Source organism: Quercus lobata, chromosome 5 (assembly GCF_001633185.2).
Source record: "Quercus lobata isolate SW786 chromosome 5, ValleyOak3.0 Primary Assembly, whole genome shotgun sequence".
Lineage (NCBI taxonomy): Eukaryota > Viridiplantae > Streptophyta > Magnoliopsida > Fagales > Fagaceae > Quercus > Quercus lobata.
The window spans coordinates 79,105,750-79,111,788 of NC_044908.1; the positions used below are offsets into that span (position 1 = coordinate 79,105,750).

Below are 6,039 nucleotides of genomic sequence, written 5' to 3' on the forward strand. Positions count from 1 at the left end.
CTTACAAGATGTAAGTTGTGTGTAATCTGGGTATGCAAATCATACAAGAGAATTACATTAAATTAAACTGTTGATGCTAATTAGTGCAATTTCCGGTTAACTCTACTCTGCTTTACTCCCCTCAATCTAAACTAATCAAAAAAGAAAAAGGAACTAGATGTGAAACACATGTGGCATACTGAGATTCATGGAGTACAATTAATGGGAGGGAAGATTATGATTCATCATTCTAGAAACTTTGAAATTTAGTCTCATGTTAATTAAAGAAAGAAATTTCGTCCCACGGAGGGCCACATTATAAACTATAATGTGTTGAATGATTACTTAAATTTAATGTGTCCAACTATTGCCACAAGTTTCTTATAATATTTAAGAAAATGTCAAATGTTTAATTGACAAAATTAAAGTCTTTAGAAGGACTTTGATTCTTCTTCTTCTTCATTAACCTTATATTAGGATTGATAGATGTGTTGGCAAATTTTGGCACAAAAACATTTTAGATTTGGGTTTATACTAATTGTGTTATGGTTAAATGTAGGTCAAAAGATACTCAAAGATGACGAGATTAAACTTAATTCATATATTTTATCGATATGTTTTACTCCATAACTAATTTTTCAGTGAAATTTGTTTCATTGAAAAGTATTTATATGCTTGATTCCTATAAAAAAAATAAAAAAGTATACACTTAAGACTTTAAATTTGACACAAATTTCACTAAATTTGGATTTGAAATGAATAAAATGTAACCATTTGAAGTTGGCATAATTATGCTGTCTCCAAGAGTTTGCTAAACCCTCATTAGATTGCTAACTTACGTGATATCGTAACAAACTATAACTAACTTTGAAGGAGTAGTGACTTAAACTAATGATTTTTGATATAAAACTAATGCTTTTTCATCAAATTCCGAAGTTACCATATCAAGTTTGGCTAAGAACAAACCTTCTCGAGCCAAAATAATTAGAAAACCCTATCTCTAGAGTGTGCTCCACATGAGATCATTTTAGAATTTTTCACCTTGAACTATAACGAAGAGATTATAATATAGTAAGTGTTCTTTCAAACCACAGAAAACTGAAACGTCTACCACAAGTTTATTGGTAGAACACCACAAGAGTGTTCTATAGAGTACCATAAGCATTGTATTTCTTCAAATATGAAATTGTAGTACAAGTAATAAGTGCATACTTCAACGAGCTTCAAGCACAGACATGGTTACATCATTGATTGAACCAGGTGCTCCTATGGAACTTGATGAGTCTTGACCATTATTTATATTTCCTCTATTAATAAATGCTGGCTTTTTTGGTGCGGGAAGAGGTGTTTCATTTCCCAGCATGAATACAATTTCAATCATGGTTGGGCGATCCATTGCTTGTTCTTGCACACATAAAAGCCCAATTTGAATACATCTTGAAACTTCATGAGCAGGATATGCTTGACCCAATGATGAGTCGACTATGTCCAAGGCTTTGCCTTCCATCCATAAATCCCAAGCCTGAAAATTAACAGGTGAAGCTCATCAATTCAAAAAAAAAAAATGATAATATATTTTACTTACATGTCCTATTAAATTTAGCCATGGACTTGCAACATGATAGTGATTATTTCTCTTGCCACTAATTATCTCTAGTGTTAAGACACCATAGCTAAACACATCTGATTTGGTAGAATATAATCCTTCCATTGCATACTCTGGTGCCATATATCCACTGCAATTGAACGAAAGAAAATAATAATGATTGTGTGATTTTGTTTTTAGCATTTGTTGTAAATGTATTTGTGCATGTGTAGCCCACTTATTGGTGTTCCATACCGTTGAGTTTGAAGGGTTGTATTAAGGAAATGAATTTATTTGTGAGAGAGAGAGAGAGAGAGAGAGAGAGAGAGAGAGAGAGAGAGTTACTAGGTGCCAACAACTCTCTTTGTATTTGCTTCAATTTGGTCATCTCCAAACATTCTAGCCAAACCAAAATCTGAAATTTTTGGATTCATCGCAGCATCGAGTAGTACATTGCTTGTTTTTAGATCTCTATGGATGATTTTTAGTCTTGAATCTTGATGAAGATATAAGACTCCTCGAGCAATACCAGAAATAATTTCAAATCGCTTACTCCAATCCAACGATTGCCTTCCGATTTCGTCTAGGTAAAAAAAAAGAAAGTGTCTATCCATAATGCATAATGAAAAATAGTTGAAGTTAAAATCGTAATTTGTCTCGAACTTGGTTTTAATTATACTACAGTTATAATAATGCTTGAAAGAAAGAATCAGATGGTTGAAAGCCATAAGTGAAGGAAGAAATGGTATACCAAAGATGAAAAAGTCTAGGCTTTTATTTGGCATGTATTCATAGATTAACATCTTCTCTTCTTTATGGATGCAGCAACCAAAAAGCCTCACAAGATTCCTATGCTGGAGTTTGGCTATTAGCATGACTTCATTCTTAAATTCTTCTGTACCCTGCCTTGAACTTCTTGAGAGTGCTTTTACTGCTATTTCCTGTCCATTGGCTAGTTGGCCCTAAAATTATAATTGAGACTTAAAATTATTAATATATTAATTGAGAGTTACAAATATTAATAAATTATTATGATTTTTCTTACTATACTATCACTATGCATGTGCCACTTTTAAACCACGTACATGGCCTCCACCGAATATTATCTTACACACGTGGGGTTATTAGAAATTAAAATAATAATCTGTGAGAGCTTCCGCCCAAAATTTTGTGCAATTATGATATTAGCTTTTTTACCTCAACCTTGCCCCAGATGTACAAAATTGTAGTCGTACAATAATAAGCATTGCTTCACATTTAACAAAGTTCTATAGTTATCTTAGATGCTTATCATGTATAAGGTGAAAGTACCTTGTAGACCGGGCCAAAGCCACCTTGACCAAGTCTTTTAGTAGGTGAGAAATTGTCTGTTGCTGCAAGTATGGTGCTTATGTCAAAAATTGGTAAATCTGGTTTTCTTCTACCTTCATCAAGCTTCTGAGAATCTTGAAAGGTTGTTGAACTTGTAGTAGCATCAATGAAAAATTTGAGTTGTCTTTCCCTTGCTGTTCTAATACAAGAACAGATACAAATGATGGTTGTAAATTTGCAATCATATTATCTGTATAAAACTGAATAAATTACACCAACCTACTGAGAAATGTAATGAAATAACATTTTCCCAAAATGTTTGTACAAAACTCCCCTCCTTGAAAAATTTGATGGCTATTATTTTGTGAATCTTCAAAAGACATTGGTGGAATATTAATTTTTCTAAAGCTTTTAATGATTATTCAACTTTGAAGAAAATTGGTGATTTCAAGGTTAAAAAAAAATGAGTTTATCTTTTAGCTAGTTTGGTATTATAACAATTATTGGTGTTCTCTGCTACTTCATTTCTCCATTTGAAAGGAATGATAGGGCACCTACTTGGCCATCGTGTGATGACTTTTATAGTTTTACCTACCCTACTTCGTCTCGTCTTAGTTGTGTGTGTGTCTGTCAACGCCACTTATCACGAAAACATAACTCTACCTGCCTCCCTCCAACTTGTCTTACTCCTTTCTTGCATGAGTTTTTACCATCCATAAGAAAGGACAGGATACTTGGGATCCAACCCCTTCTCAACATGTTATAATTTCTATAATTTACTATAAAAAATATAAATAAAATTTTTGTTAATTAATAAAAAATATATTAAATTTCTAAGTATAATTTTTGTTAATTAAAACAACAACAACAACAACATAATAAAAAAATTAAATAATATTTTTAGTTTATGTTTAAAAATTGATGTGTCCATTTTTAATATTTATGTAGTAAAGTTTAATAATAATTATAGCACCTCTACAATAATTCACACATGTAGGAAACATTGCGTACCTTTCCTTTTTCTCCTAATCAACCAATATGCACAGAGGAAAATTAGTAATGGAGTAACAAGTAGGGCCACTATCATAATTGCTAGCCTCCTCTTGTCGGCAAAGAACCCATTGGAATGACCTGAAAACAAGAAAATTTCTCTGTTAACGCAAGATTTTTTTTTTTTTTTTTTGTGTATATCTAATATATGTGGTAGGCAAATATTTTTTTGTGTACCCAACTCAAGCGCATCCACTCGTACGTACAAATTTTGACCCCCATCTAACACACTCGTGTCTATCAAATCACCATGCCATCTCAAACACCCGACTTGCTCCTTTGTATCCACACCTCCATACGCCGTGCAATTACAATTCTGCAAGCATTGTTGCTGACAGTCCTTCAAACTCAGATTCTCATCAAGTTGTGCAAGTGAACTATCCGGAAGCTTCACATTTTCTACCTTCGCAAACCCATCACCGCTCTTGCATATAGATTCCTGTCCACGCTTTCTCACACACCCACCAGATGCATTTCTCGAAAACCATTCACTTGGTGACTTCGGTTGGAACCCAGGTAGACAAGTGCATTCAAATTTAGTATCATTTTGAAGTTGACATTTTCCAAATGTACCACACTTGCCGTAATTATCACACAGTGTGTCAGGCATTTTCCCCAGAGAAAGCCATATTTTTCCTCCGTCCCTAGTGTCCCTACTCACAAGGCGTTCAATATACCCCGATTCGTTTATCACTGATCTTTGGAATGTTCCTTGAAGGATTTCAGTCCAACTTATAGTAGTCTCAGTTTGGTTGTTCACCAGACTAGAATTGAAGAGCAAATTAGATTTTGAGAGTTGGGGTATCCCGCTCCATCCAATTCCATTCCAATGACCAGAACGCCACAGCAAAATGTTACTTTTGTACAAATACAACTCCGGGGAGGAGCTATTGGTGTTGAGCACATAGGAACAATTTCCAGTTCCTGATCATCTTTGGACTTCGAAGATGTTAGGATTCGGCTCAGACCAGTTCTTCTGTCCAGCCCAAGTTTCATGTTTGGAAGATTTGTATCAGTTGGATAATCAAAGCTTTGCCATAGTACCTCACCAGTTTTGTTAAGAACCAATTGCAGATTTCCTGAATCCAAGAGCTGAGCAAAAGTACTGTTGTCGATTGATTTTGAGGTAATATTTGTGGACCAGATGGATTGGTTCCGATCTTTGACATGGAGTACTAGGTTTCCATGAGCATCAATTGAGAGAACCCCAGAAGAATCATTGATAGGATTGTCTCTGTTTGCAACCCACACCACGGGTTGTTGTGGAGCTTTATTATACCGAATTCCAACATAGCGGTTGGTGGACACTCCGGGACGAAAGAAACCAAGTGCAAAGGTTTCTCCTTCAGAGACTAAAAAGTGACCATCTCTGATGGCGTTGCTGATAGTAAGAAACCCATGAGAGATTTTTTGCGAAGTGCCAAACTGGGAAAAACCAAATAGAAGAAATGTTTGTAGAAATAGAAACCCCTTAGCAAAATATATGATCATGACGAGTAAGGTTGTAGATATGTCTTTTTGCTCACTGGAAATAGAGGTTGAATAGATAAGGTTTGTTAAAGGCTTGATATATGATACAAGGAACGTGATTGACGTTTTTATTCATATTGTAAAATATATATATATATTTTTGATGAACTATGTTATCAAAGGTTTGCCCCCATCTGTTAACAACTTTTGACCGAGTCAGAAATTTATGTCTCATGGAGTCATGGGCCAAGCTATCACCTATAGTTTCGGTTGAGTAATTCCTAAATTTAATGTGTCCACTGTCCACCTACTGCCTCCGATTTCTCCCCCCCTCCCTCCCCCAAAAAAAAAAAAAAAAAAAAAAAAAAAAAGAAGAAGAAGAAGAAGAAGAAGAAGAAGAAGAAGAAGAAGTTTGTACGGTTTACGGTGTTCTTTAAAGTATTTACTAAAAATCAATTTTATGAAAGTTTTGATAAGTTTTTTTTATGGGAAATAGAAAAAGAATTCTCTCAAAAAGAAAAATTTGTTAAAAAAATCAATATTTTTTCCTATAAAAGCTTTTCTAAAGTAGTTAATTAACAAATGTTCTTAGAGTATCTATTAACTTTTCTCTTCTATTAATATATTTATGAAAATGTAAAAAA

The 6,039-nt window shown here is 34.0% G+C and overlaps 1 pseudogene across 1 annotated transcript; it reads right to left on the reverse strand.

The window, feature by feature from the left end:
* Positions 1-1,020: 1,020 nt before the first annotated feature.
* LOC115991694 lies at positions 1,021-5,514 on the reverse strand (annotated as a pseudogene). Its single transcript, XR_004092287.1, has 7 exons — positions 4,103-5,514; positions 3,887-4,006; positions 2,876-3,069; positions 2,316-2,526; positions 1,910-2,147; positions 1,565-1,715; positions 1,021-1,501 (listed from the first exon to the last, which is right to left on the reverse strand). The product of XR_004092287.1 is annotated as a G-type lectin S-receptor-like serine/threonine-protein kinase RKS1 (transcript).
* Between the last annotated feature and the right edge of the window lie 525 nt (positions 5,515-6,039).